The sequence below is a fragment of the Dipodomys merriami genome, unplaced genomic scaffold (genome assembly GCF_024711535.1).
Source record: "Dipodomys merriami isolate MVZ:Mamm:240054 unplaced genomic scaffold, mDipMer1.0.p SCAF_325, whole genome shotgun sequence".
Classification (NCBI taxonomy): domain Eukaryota; kingdom Metazoa; phylum Chordata; class Mammalia; order Rodentia; family Heteromyidae; genus Dipodomys; species Dipodomys merriami.
The window spans coordinates 620959-635907 of NW_027204771.1; the positions used below are offsets into that span (position 1 = coordinate 620959).

Sequence of the window (14949 nt, forward strand, 5' to 3'; positions counted from 1 at the left end):
TTAAATGTATAAATGAATAAGATAGAGTGCAAAAGCTCAATGGAGTCCTAGGATCCATTTTAATGAATAGAAAAATAATTCATACAACCCTAAATGTATTTCATTAATAATTAGTGGTATTGAAGGTGTGGATTTTTGTTTTAATTATTCAATCATTTTTAGGAACCTTAGTTTTTATGAATTCTGTATGTATATTAACCTAGAATACTGTTTGTCTACCAACTAATGGACTGTGGAGTCATCCTCAGTGGAGCATTTAATACTCTACTTGAGACATCAAAGATTCTTCTCCCATAAGAAGGCTTTGTGCTTTTTCACTCCATGTATAATATTTTGAGCAGGAAAATCTGAGGCATAATCACACAGGTTCTTTCCTGACTATGTCAATTGCCTTTTCTCTAAGCCATGCGTCCAGAATCTTCTCTGCATTGGCAACAGGAAGAAAGAATGAGAGGATCTCTGGTGAGTTGTTTTTTATTTCTCATTTTTCACATTCCATTTTAGGAAGCTAAGTCTATCCAAGATTTAAAACAGAAAAAAATATTCAGTTTCAAGAACATGTTCCTAAACAAGAGTAAGATGGTTTTTAGAATGAGTAGATTATAAAATGTCTTAGTTGAGGGCAGACTTGCTTGGAGTTTTCTGATGTGAGATAAAGTAGTCACACTTGTTTGGTGATTCAATGCCATTGAGGGAGTCACTTGTCATGTAAAGTGGACATTTGCTGACAACTTGTCAGAGATCACCTCCTTATGATTAATGTTGAATTATGTTAAACAGGTTTTACTGGAGTTTCTGAAATAGTGTGGTCACACACACACACCTTCAAATGTGAGAGATTACTTAGTAAGATACATGTAATTAAATTACTCTCCATACATACTTCTTGGACTGCTTACTGGTCTTTGACTACATAAAACTTGATAATATTTGATGATATAGTGTATGGTCTTCCTAGAAAACCCTTTGTATTTTTCCTAATGTGTCATCACAAGATTTTTTTTCTCTATTTACTCTCTTCATTCTGTTTCCTACTCATAAGCTTTCATCATTTCTCTCTTTCTCTCACTTTTTATATATTTTCCTCCCTGTGTCTTCATCTCTTTCAGTCCCCCTTCTCTCCGTCTGTCTCTCACCATTTTTCAAATGCTGTATGTGGGAACTTGTTTGTTTTACTGAACAATTTTCCTTTGCTGACATAGTTCTTTGAATTGAAATTTCTCTTACCCCTTTTCTCTTTGTGTCTGAGATGAACGTTTGTTGTGTCGCATGCTTGGTGTCTAAATTCAACACTAATGGGACACACCTACCTCATTCTCCACTGTCTTTCTTGTGCTAGTGTTGGAACAGGCACTCACAGGCTTCACATCCTGTCTGCTTCCTCCTTCACTGTTGGCACTACTTGGTCTTTTAAAAAAAATCTTTTTGCATTGTAAAATAGTTTACAGAGGGGTTACAGTTACATGATTATATTTCCTATGGAGCATTGTTACCTGCTCCTTTGTTTTTCCTCTAACATTTCTTTCCTCCTAACCTCTGCAACCCCTCCCACCCTCCCTCACTCAAATGGTAAAGTTCGTTTTCAACCTAGTGTCTTTTTTTTGTTTTGGGGTCCAGCTGTGGGGCCTGAATTCTGGACCTGGGCGTTGTCCCTCAGCTCTTCCCACTTGAGCCACAGCACCACTTCCGGCTTTTTTTCTTTTTGCTTATGTGGTGCTGAGGAATCGAACCCTGGGCCTCATGCATGCAAGGCAAGCGCTCTACCACTGATCCACCTTCCCAGCCCCCAACCTAGTGTCTTGTACATCTCATTGTTACAATGAGTCAGCCTGTATCCCTATTTAAGCATTTTGTTTTTTTCCGTCCTATCCCCAAATTAGAAAAGTGTATATACAAGATGCAAGGCACGGCAAAAACATACAGTGAAAACAGGGGTTATACCGTGGGGGAAGAACATACCAAAGGAACAAAAAGTCACATAGTACATTAAAAACAATAGCAAGAAAGAGAAAAAACACTTGAGTTCCTGTCTTAGGGCTCATTTCACTTCATATCATCTGATATGGTCATATGTACATAGCTTTTGACCATTTCTGCTTGTCCTAGACATGTACTAGTTATTTCAAATAAGGGAGATCATGGGACCTATGTTTCTTTGGGCCTGGCTTACTTCACTTATTACACATTTCTCCAAGTCTTAACATTTCCTTATAAATGGGGTGATGACATTATTTCTAATGGAGGCATAGAAAAGCATTGTGTGTGTGTGTGTGTGTGTGTGTATGTCTATACACATATATGTATAATTACATATTATGGATATATGGATATATATATCATATTTTCTTGTTTCACTCATCTACTGAGGGGCATCAAGGTTGGTTCCATATCTTAGCTATGGTAAATGAAGCTGCAATAAACATAGGTGTGCTGGTAGCTTTAGTATACCCTTGTTTGTGATCTTTGGGTAAATACCCTAAAGTGTGATTGCTGGGTCAAAGGGGAGCAACTATGTGAAGTCTTTTGAGGAACCTCCATACTACTTTCCAAAGTGATTGAACAAGTTTACACTCCCACCAACAATGCAGTAGGGTTCCCTTTTCTGTTCACATCCCTTCAGCATCTGTTGTTATTCGTGTTCTTGATTATAGCCATTCTATCTGGGGTGAGGTGGAATTTCAAGGTTGTCTTAATCTGCATTTCTTTTTGGCTAGAGAAGTTGAGACTTTTTTTGATTTTTGTGGTTTTTTTAGAATGAAATTGCTCCATTTGTTAGGAAATGGAAAGCCTTGGAAAAAATTATACTAAGAGAAGTAAGAAAGGCCCAAAGAAACATAGTTCCCATGGTTTCCCTTATTTGCAATAACTTGTATATGTCTGAAACAAGCAGAAACGGTCAGATAAGTTGATTGCAGGCAAAAATGAACCCATTAAGGATTCAAATGTATTTTCTTTCTTGTAATTGTTTCTAACATATTTATAAGTTGAGCCTTTTTTTAAATATGTCTTTTGGCCATTCTTATTTCCTCTTCAGATTAGATTCTTGTTAAGTCTTTAGCCCACTTATTTATTGGGCAGTTGTTTCTCTGAGGATTTGTTGTTGTGGATTTAATTTCTTGAGTTCTAAGTATATTTTAGATATGAGACCCATGTTCATTTTATGCCTAGTGAAGATCTTCTGCCAATCTGTGGGTTTTGTATTGATCTTGTTAGCAATGTCCTTTGCTATGCAGAAACTCTGCCGTTTCATGCAATCCCATTTGTCCAACCTTTCTTTGATTTGTTGTGTTTCTGGGTCTCTATTAAGAAAATTTTGGCTGGTGCCAAGTACCACTAGAGTTTCTCCTATTCTTTTCTGTAATGTTGTTTAGGGTGTTTGCTTTGAATGTGAGGTTTTTGATCGTTTTGGAATTGATTCTGGTGCAGGGTTATATATACAGATCTAGCTTTAGTTTTCTACAGGTAATGAACTAACTTTGCCACCACCATTTACTGACAAAGTTGTCTTTCCTCCATTCTATTTTTGAGCTCCCTTCTCAAAGTTTAGGTGGATATAGGTCTGTGTGTTCATTTCTGGGACTTCAGTCCTATTCCATTGGTCCTCAAGTTTGTTCTTGTGCAATTACCAATCTGTTTTGATTAATATGGCTTTGTAGTACAGTTTGAAATTTGGTAGTGATATTCTACCAGCATTGTTCTTTCTGGTATGGATCGTTTTTGCTATTTGGGGTCTTTTATTGTTCCATATACATTTTTGGCTTGTTTTTAATATTTCATTGAAGAACTCGGACTATTGATAAGTATTGCATTGAATTTGTAGATAGCCTTTGGAAGTATTGTCATTTTCACAATGTTGATCCTCCTATTCCGGGATCATGGTAGGTTTTTCCAGTTCCTAAGTTGTGCTTTAATTTCTTTTTTGGCACTATCTCTTGAGCCACACCTCCTCCAATATGTTGATTAGCTGCTTAATTTGAGTTGTCTACCCAGTTTTCTGGCTTCCAGCCTCCTTAATAGCTAGGGTAGGATAAGCATCTTGAACCAGAAGCACTTGTTTTGTTTTTACTTACTTGAATATTTATCATTAATAATTAATTGGATACTACAATAAAGTTAGATGATTGTTAACAGCATATTTAAAATTAATATTCAACCTAAGCTCCAGTATTTCATGTTTCAATTAAGTGATGTACTTTATTTCTAATAATTGTAGCTGTTTTTCTAACTGTGCTACATTTTCTTCACTAACTTTATGCTCACACAACTCCATGAAGAAATTGTTTCAAATTTAATTGATCTATTGTTATCGTGGTGATGTATATAGAGACTACCATTTCTTGGGCCAGGTATTGAATACATTTCCTTTCATGCTGTGTCTTCCATACCCTCACTCTCTCCCAATGTTTCCCTGCCATCTTGACTCATGATTTGTATAGCTTACTTTCATCAGTGCCTAATGACCTGCACAGATGCGCTTTTTACCCCATTTCCTTCTAGTTCTCTGGCTTTCCCCCACTCTCCAGAAGAGATCCATGTGAATACACCATATCTATTTAAACTTTTTTTTGCCAAACCTGGGGCTTGAATTTGGAGCCTGTCCTGGGCACCATTCCTGATCTTGATTTGCTCAAGTCTACAACTCTACCACCTGAGCCACAGTGCCATTTCCTAATTTTTCTATTTATGTAGTGCTGAGGAATGGAACCTAGAGCTTCATACATGGCAGGCAAGTACTCTAACATTAGCTATATTCCCAGCCCCAAACTATGTGTTTTTATTTCAAAGGTGAAGTAAGAAAGAGGCTATATTTAATATTCTATAAATCACAATGACGGAATACATTTCTTTGAGATCCATTGTAATTTCCCTGTGTTTATTTCACTCATAGAATACTATAAATATATCTTTTAATTTTCATGTATTTATAACATAACTTTAATTTTTCATATTGTTTTCTACACCATTTGTCTTCCGATTTACTATTAATCTTGGAATATGTGTCTTGATAAATGCAACACCATAGTATTTTTTTTTAAGTTTAAGATAATGGCATCCATGTGTGTGTTCGTGCTGATTTTTTGTCTGGTTGTTATATCAGTTAGTAAGAGGAGTATTAGTTCTACAATAGTAATGGTAGATTAAAGTATTAAAACTGCATGGTCTTTTAAACACGTCTCTGTACCTTTGCTTTTCAGCATACATTTTTACTATCATAATGTATAATCTGTCTGTCATTATCAATGATCTATATCTGTGGTCATATATTTTGGGCTGATGCTTATTTCCTACATATTATCACTATTTGTATTTTTCATCATTAACTTTTGCTCATGGTATCTTTGTATATTTTTTTTAATTTTTATTTCTCTCTACTCCATGACTTTGGATTGCTCATTAAGTTTTCTTTCTTCTGTTCATGAAAGACAGTGCCTTATATATTTACTATATTTTACAATATAAATATGGTCTTATTTTGATGGATATCTTGCTATTTAATATCTGTTTGTCTCATCTGATATTTTATTTCTTATGTAACCTGCACACACCTCAACTTCACTGTAAATCACCTCTCATATAAGCTGCAGGCATTCTCCTGTACACTGTGAATTACCTCTGATACCAATTACAAATTAAATCTGATGTAAATAGTTGTTATACTCCATTGTTCATAGGATAAAAATAAGACTGCATGCTTAATACAGGTGCCCTACTTTTTCAAAGGTTTGTTTCTATGTTCCATTGAATTTGTGCAACTCAAAATATGCAAGGACTGCAAGATTTTTTAAAAACAGTCTTATTAATATTCTTCATACAGAAATAAGCAGACATTTCATGTAAAGAACAAAGGCCATTCTCAGGCTGAAGCATAGAGCTTCAGCAGAAGTAAAATGTGCAGGAAAATTGTTATACTGTAGAACTGCAAGAAAATGAACTTTCTACCCTGTGGGATTCTTTGTTAGGAACACAAAGGAAATTAACTTGCTGGATGCATTTTTACTACGAACATTAATCTTTACAATATTATCATAGTACTAGCATATAGCATAATATAGTTACATTTCAATGGAACTGAATGAAATTTATAACCTATGTATAACCTTTCTATTTTCCTTTTAAATTTTTGTAGAAATAATTCTTTGAACTCAGACCCCCATATTTGCGAGGCAAGTACAAAATTAATTGATCCATATGCAGGATTCACAAACTTTGTTTTTAAAACACCTATGTGTTTGTATATTGAATTTGCATTCCTTATGAATTATGAATATGGTACTATAAGATTTCTTTTCACAAGAGAATTTACATACAATGTTTTCTATACATTCTTTTACCTACACATGTACCATTCCTTTAACTACACATTTACCTTTTTAATAATCTTCTCCTCTGTGTAGATCTATGTTAGCAATTTTTATTTTTCTCTTGATGCACAATAATTTTTTTTTCGGTCCGGTTTTCGGGCCTGATCTCTGGCCCTGGGCCCTATCCATCAGCTCTTCAGCTCAAGGCTAGGGCTCTACCACTTGAGCCACAGCACCACTTCTGGCTTTTTTCTTTTTTGCTCATGTGGTGCTGAGGAATCGAACCCTGGGCCTCAGGCATGCAAGGCAAGCGCTCTACCGCTGAGCCAGTCACCTTCCCAGCCCCGCAGAATAATTTTTATAGCACTTAAAATGAAGATGTGTTAATAATGCATTATCTTTCCCTAGGAATACCTTCAATCTTAATTGTAAGAAGAGGCCCTTTGCCCCATGGATTGTGTATTGAAGTCTATTTTCTTTAAAAACTTTATAGATATATTTCTTTTTGTGTGTTAGTCATCATTCACCTCTGATATTGTCAAGAATGACTGTATTCCTTTTAGACACTGTACAACAAATTAGTGCTGTATTTTATTCTAATTCTTAAAACTACTATATTTTTTACATCAGGTCCCAATTCATAGTTTTATTCTCTATCCTTCTTGTGGTGGTCATAGTTCACATTTTTGGGGATCATCTTGAGCATTCCTTAAGCCTCTATCCATTTACATCCATCCTTCAATTAAGGCCTATTAAAATGCAAAGCTGATTAAGAAACATTTTATGGTAATAAGTAAGTATTTGGTGTGGTAGGAAGTAGTCAGTGTTCACAAACGTTCATACTGGAAGTTCATTTTTACATATGAAGAAACAAATGGCTATCTATGACCAGACTTTTATATCTAGAAATTTAATAACAAAAATAGTTAACATCGGATGTTTTATTGTGAGAACTAAGTCAAATCTTATGAGAGCCAAATCATTCGTTTACTATTTTTTGAGTAATTTACTCCTTTGAACATTTACCTGGATGCTGTGCTTTTCATAGATCTACTAATGTGTTATGTATTGCATATGATGTAATGGCCATGTTGTGACTGTTTATGAGAGCACTATTTAATAGAAACTCTAAATAGTATTGTCAGTGAGGCAGAATATGAAAATGCCGAATTCACATTTATTTACTTCATTGTTACCCAGATATATAGTAAATATTACCAAAATAAGATAAACACACACTTTCAGACTCCTACTTATACTTATTGTTGTCTTGCTAGGTTATTAGCTTCTTAGAACTGTTTTCTTGTCTTCATTGCTGCAACCAGAAATGGGTTCTAATGTATTAGAAAAACTTTGTATGTGTAATTACCAAGTTACTATGGAGGCAAATATTTCTACTTTGATTATATATTCTCTCATTTTATAAATAACACAGAAAGTTCCAACCACATTCTGTAATACAAAAGCATACATGTAGAAGAATGAAATTCTAGTTTTGGTGTTCTCAGGACTCAGGGATTGATGGAATGTGCCCTTACAGAAGCTGGTGTCATTTGATGATGTGGCTGTGGAATTCAGCTGGGAGGAGTGGCAGGAATTGGATATTTCTCAGAGGACCCTGTATAGAGATGTGATGCTGGAAACCTATAGCATGCTGGTGTCCTTAGGTGAGCCAAAAATATCACATTAACTTGAAAAGTTAAGTGGGGCTTGACCTCTGGGCATTGGTACAGTGCCTCAGCTCTTCAGTTCAAGGTGAGCACCCTATCACTTGAGCAACAGCGCCTCTTCAAGCTTTCTGGTGGTTAAATTGGAGATAAGTATCTCACAGCTTTCCTATTAGGGCTGGCTTTGTATGGCAATCCTCAGATCTCAGCCTACTGAGTAACTAGGATTACAGGTGTGAACCACTGGTGGGCGGAAAATGATTTGTTTTTAGTAGATATGTGAATATTTATAGAACTTTCAATGCTATTTGGATGTAAGTTTCCAGTCTGAGGGAAGTGTCATTTGTTTCAAATGAAGGTAGATTATATACAGGTAGATTATATAAATTCTGAGGCAATTTTATTTTCATTGTTCAAGAATCCAAATCAGCAGTTTGACAAAAGTTCCAAACTGTCTTCCCTAAAGAGAAGACTGTATTTCCAAACTTGAAGTGATTATTGTGGGTAGATATACAATCTAGAAAACACATACATACATACATACATACATACATACATACATACATACATACATACATACATACCTATTTATCATTATTGGAAGTAAGAACTGGAAATCACTAGATTAGAGGGAGTATTTATAATCCAAACCTAGTACTAGATGCAGTGGTTCATGCCTGTAATTCTTAGGAGTCTGAAATCTGAGGCTTTCAGTTTGAAGCAAAAAATGCCAGTGAAGTCTCCATGAGACTCTTATCTCAAGATAACCACTCTTACACTGGAAGTGGAGCTAGGACTCAAACTAATAGAATGCTAACCTTGAGAAAAAGAATTGCATTCAAGTCACACAACCTGCAAAATTAATTCAAACCTAGGGGAGATTCAACCATGGAGACAGTGAGAAATGAAAGAAGATTTGGGAGCAACCTTGTTAACAGGATATCTGAAATCTTAGAACAATTTTGACACAGCATGAGCAATAAGTCTTCACTCTTATTAACAGGGCACACTGGTCCTAAACCTCAATTGATTGTCAAGCTGGAGCAAGATGAAGAGCCATATATGAGAGAAGCCTCAGACAAGAATTTCTCAGGTGAGTTAAAGCATCTTGCATAGTGATCATGGATCCAGAACCAAATTGGTAAATTCGTCTTGCTATGTACTGACCAATAATATTCCTAATTCCCTTGAGTCCCATGTGTAGCAGAGAACTAGGTGATCTTTGTGTTAGACTTGTGAATCAAAAATGCATGTAGATGCACACTGAACTGTGTAGGGCAGTAAAGGTAAAGTTAGCAATTCTTTCTCTTTGTGGAAATTATTTTGAAAAACAAAATTAGAAATGTGAAAAGTGAAATTTATTTTCTTTGAAACTAGGACTAGGCAGGTATAGCAAATGACTATGCCAAGGCTGCTATCCTCTGATAAGGATAAGGAGGGTAGAGGCCAGGATACAGAACCAAAGCTTTCAGTCTAGAGAGAATGATTAACTAGGTCGTGATCTGATGTGGCTTTAGTTCATGAGTCTGAGGGTTTAAAAGTCAGATGAGATTCTGTCTAAGGTGGAGGGAAACAAATTTTAAAATTTCTAAAGATACTTAATTCACAGTGAGAACTTATAACTGAAGAAATGTGGTTATAAAACTTTATTCTCAGGTGTAAGCAAAGGTTTGTATAAAAAAGGTACAATCTCCAAAGTTAGAAAATACTGTTCTCCTAATGTTTGAGAAGTAAAGTAGCACAATATATAAATTATTTTAAGAAAGTGAAACAATACAAATCATCTATTCCCCTAAGATCAAACAAAACAATTTTTGGGAAAAAATGAAGAATGCTACATATTAAATTATACAGGTTAAAAAGCTAGCAGTAAATAGTTTAGTAATTGGTATAAATAATTCCTCTGACATAAAAAAGAAGAAAAACCTGAAATACAGAAAAACATTTTCCATCATAAACTGTCAGTGTTACTCTTTTTTGTTGTTGTGAAAACAATTTACAGAGGGGTTACAATTACATGGGCAAGGTAATGAGTACATTTCTTACCAAGCATTGTTGCCTCCTCCTTTGTTTTCCGTTACCATCCCCTCCCATCATTCCCCTCCAGCCCCCCGCCCCAGCCAAAGTTGGGAAGTTCATTTTTTGACATAACATCTTGTACATCTCATTGTTGCAATGGGTCCACCTTCCCTCCACAAATTATACCTACATCAAACACAGTAAAAACAGGGCTTATACCATAGGGGAGGGACATATAAAGCAATAAAGAAATATCATATATATATATATATGTATATATATATATATATGTTAGATACAATAGCAATAAATAAAAACATATGAGTCCTTATCTTGGGGTTCATTTTGCCTAACATCAATTTATTGACCGTTTCTGCTTGTCTCAGATATATACTAGTTATTGCAAATAAGCGGAACCATGGGACCTGTTTCTTTGGGCTTGGCATACTTCACTCAATATAATTTTTCCAAGTCTTTCCATTTCCTAACAAATGGAGCCATATCATTCTTTTCGATGAATGCATGGAATTCCATTATGTATATATACCACATTTTCTTGATCCATTCATCTACTGAGGGGCATTTGTGTTTGTTCCTTATCTTACCTATGGTAAACAATGCTGCAATAAACATAGTTGTGCTGGTACCCTTAGTATGGTCTTGTTTGTGATCATTTGGGTAAATGCCCAGAAATGGGATTGCTGAGTCATAAGGGAGCTCAATGTGAAGTCTGTTGAGGAGCCTCCATTCTGTTTTCCAAAGTGGTTGTACAAGTTTACACTCCCAACAACAATGCAGTAGTGTTCCCTTCTGTCCATATCCCCTCCAGCATCTGTTGTTATTAGAGTTCTTGATTATAGTAGCTCAGTGGTAGTGTGCTTGCCTTGCATGCATAAGGCTCTGGGTTCCATTCTTCAGCACCATATAAGCAGATAAAACTGGGAGTCGTGCTGTGGCTCAAATGATAGAGAGCTAGCATTGAGCTCAAGAGCTGAAGGACAACACCAGGCCTGGAGTTCATGCCCCATGACAAAAAAACGGTGTAAGGAAGAGTATTACTTTCTTAATCAATACATTGCGGTAAAAGAAATTTATTTCTCATAAATCATTTCCTATATTAATATTTCAAAATTTGTAACAGTTAACATGGGGAAAATGTCTTTACCTTTATTTTAAGGAGTATTTGGATCTTATTTATGTTTTTTTTTCTTCTTTATATGACTCATTTTAGATATTCAAAAAATGGAGCATGTGATTAAGACTTACCAGGAAGGTCTAGATGAATGTCTGCGTGACATAGCTGTCACAAATATTAACACAATAGAGCAAAGAGTGAGATTAGTGACAACTTCTAACTTGACCTCAAAACAGAAGCCATATCTGAATAGGAATGATGAGAACTCCTTAAGGATGACGACGGATGAGTTCATTCAGTGTCAGAACATGCTCCACTACAGTGAGCCTGGTAAGATGCCGGCTGCATATATGCCTAGTGTTTCTCCTGTAGTTAAACAATCGCTTAGATATTCAGAGGCTTTTAGTCAAAATTATGATGGTCCATATTTTGAATATGGAGGAGAGAAGGTATTAAATTCAGAGATGATATTCTTTCCACATAATTGGGTTTGCATCAGAGATCCCGCCTCTAACCATAACGAATATAGAGAAGAATATGATAAGTCTGCTCTTCTTGCCCAAGAACTTTGTCAGGGAGGGAGGTTTCCAGTCACTATGCATCAGAAAAGAGACACAGGAGAGAATCCTTATACAAGTAGTGAATGTGAGAAATCATTCAGTAAGGATTTACACCTTACAAAACCTGAGAGGAAATATCCAGAGAATCCTGATGAGTGTAAGCAATGTGCAAAATCTATCTCTAAGAATTCAGAACTAAGTTCTGATCAACCTAAAACAACACCAGAAGAGAAACCCTATGAATACGAAGAATATAGGAAATTTTCCACCCAAAAGTCAGGTCTCAGAAGGCATCAGAGAACTGACAAAGAACAAAAGTTTGAGGAATGCAACAAATGTGGAAAATCATTTAGAATGAAGTCATACATCACTTTGCATCAGAGAATACACACAGGAGAGAAATCTTACGAATGGGACAAATGTGGAAAGTATTTCAGACAGAAGTCAGACTTTACTGTTCCTCAGAGAACTCATACAGGAGAGAAACCTTATGAATGTAATGTGTGTGAAAAGTCTTTCACCCAGAAGTCAGACCTTACTGTTCATCAGAGAACACACACGGGAGAGAAACCTTATGAATGTAACAAATGTGGAAAGTATTTCAGATTAAAATCACACCTTACTGTCCATCAGAGGATACACACAGGAGAGAAACCTTATGAATGTAATGTGTGTGAAAGGTCTTTCACCCAGAAGTCAGACCTTACTGTTCATCAGAGAACTCATACAGGAGAGAAACCTTATGAATGTAATGTGTGTGAAAAGTCTTTCACCCGTAAGTCACACCTTACTGTTCATCAGAGAACACACACAGGAGAGAAACCTTATGAATGTAACAAATGTGGAAAGTATTTCACACAGAAGTTTCACCTTATTGTCCATCAGAGAACACACACAGGAGAGAAACCTTATGAATGTAATGTGTGTGAAAAGTCTTTCACCCGTAAGTCAGACCTTACTGTTCATCAGAGAACACACACAGGAGAGAAACCTTATGAATGTAACAAATGTGGAAAGTATTTCAGATTAAAATCACACCTTACTGTCCATCAGAGAACACACACAGGAGAGAAACCTTATGAATGTAATGTGTGTGAAAAGTCTTTCACCCATAAGTCACCCCTTAGTGTTCATCAGAGAACACACACGGGAGAGAAACCTTATGAATGTAACAGATGTGGAAAGTATTTCATATTAAAATCACACCTTACTGTCCATCAGAGAAAACATACAGGGGAGAAACCTTATGAATGTAATGTGTGTGAAAATTCTTTCACCCAAAAGTCACACCTTAGTGTTCATCAGAGAACACACACGGGAGAGAAACCTTATGAATGTAACAAATGTGGAAAGTATTTCAGATTAAAATCACACCTTACTGTCCATCAGAGAAAACATACACGGGAGAAACCTTATGAATGTAATGTGTGTGAAAAGTCTTTCACCCATAATTCACACCTTAGTGTTCATCAGAGAACACACACGGGAGAGAAACCTTATGAATGTAACAAATGTGGAAAGTATTTCAGACAGAAGTTTCACCTTATTGTCCATCAGAGAACACACACAGGAGAGAAACCTTATGAATGTAACAAATGTGGAAAGTATTTCAGATTTAAATCAGAACTTACTGTCCATCAGAGAAAACATACAGGGGAGAATCCTTATGAATGTAATGTGTGTGAAAAGTCTTTCCCCTGTAAGTCACACCTTACTGTTCATCAGAGAACACATACAGGAGAAAAACCTTATGAATGTAACAAATGTGGAAAGTCCTTCATCTGCAGTTCATCCCTCAGGAAGCATAAGAGAATCCACACACATGAGAAATCTTAGGAATGTGATAACTATGGAAAGTCTCACCTGGATGAAAAATAAGTTTGCATGATAGAACCAAAACCTGATAGAAGCCTTGTGAATGTAGCAAATGTGGAGCCTTTTAGCCAGAAGGTATGCCTCATGGTTCCAAATTGAATGCACACAGGAGAAAAATCTTATGAAAGAAAAAAATGTGTAAAGTTTTTGAGAAGTCATAGTTAAATTTTCATCAGAAAACACACAGGAGAAAAACATTATGAATGAAACAAGTATCAAAAAAGTCCTTCACTTAGTAATCATGCATGGATGAGTGTTTATAGAGCACAGACAAGAAAGACAAGGTATGAATAATACCAATGAAGAAAATACCACTTCGACAGCATAGCACAGTGTTCAGCAGAGAACTGAATCACATAGGAGCAAAGAAAATTAACAGGTCTAACAAATATGCAATTTTTAATAGAAGTCAGTCCTCAGTACATCCAAGAACACAATAAGGAGAGAAAATGTGAGTATAATAAATGTAGACAAATATTTAGCCAGAAGTTTCACAGGTTTCTCTACATATTTCAGAGACCTAGAGACAAGACAGAATGTCGAGTGAACATTAGAGGACATCTTTCAAGCAGAAATGAACCTTCAGCCAGCATTAGAGCACTCACACAAAAAATGAAACCCAACATAGGGAAACCTTTGGCAGAAACCTCTCTAAATTATAGAGAAATCCTTCGTGGCAGAATTAAGCTAGCTGTAAGCGAAAACCACTCACTGAACCAACATTTCTCATCCTCTCATTGTGTAGAGTAGGGATGATTCCCCTTCATGTTATTCAGGGGTTGGATTTCCAGGCTTGACAAAGAATTAAGATAGTGAAATTGTTGACTTGTGTCTTTTATATTGAGGAATGTATGGTCAAGAAATTTAATAAACACTTTTCAGAAATAGGAGTTCTGGACCTTTGAGATTGAACTCAAATCATCCATAGTGGTTTGGTAGTGATAGATGGGGAAGGACTATCATGCTTTATTCCAAGGACATGAGAGCATCAATTTCTCCACTGCTCCCCAAAAGTCTTCCACTATATGTGTGGTCTATGTATGCATTATAACACTATTACTATTCCAATTCATTTTTTAATGGAAGGTCTGGTGGAAGATAATACTCCTTGTTTATTACAAAATGTGCACAAGAATAAAATCTGTCTCATCATCTTTCATTCCCAAGTTCACGAAACATTCAGAAAACCTGAAAGAATACATTTTCTTTGTGTGTGGGTACTAGTCTTGTAGACTGAACTCAAAGCCTAGCCACTTTCCTTAACTACTTTTTCTCAAGGCTAATTCTAGCACTAGAATCACAGTTCCATTTCTAGTTTCTTTGGTGGAAAAATGAAGACATGATTCTTAAGCATTTGGGTTTGGATGAGTAATGCCAAAATGATTTTACTA

The 14949-nt window shown here is 35.9% G+C and overlaps 1 pseudogene; it reads left to right on the forward strand.

The window, feature by feature from the left end:
* Nucleotides 1–405: 405 nt before the first annotated feature.
* On the forward strand, nt 406–13561 carry LOC138841663 (zinc finger protein 665-like; annotated as a pseudogene).
* Nucleotides 13562–14949: the final 1388 nt, after the last annotated feature.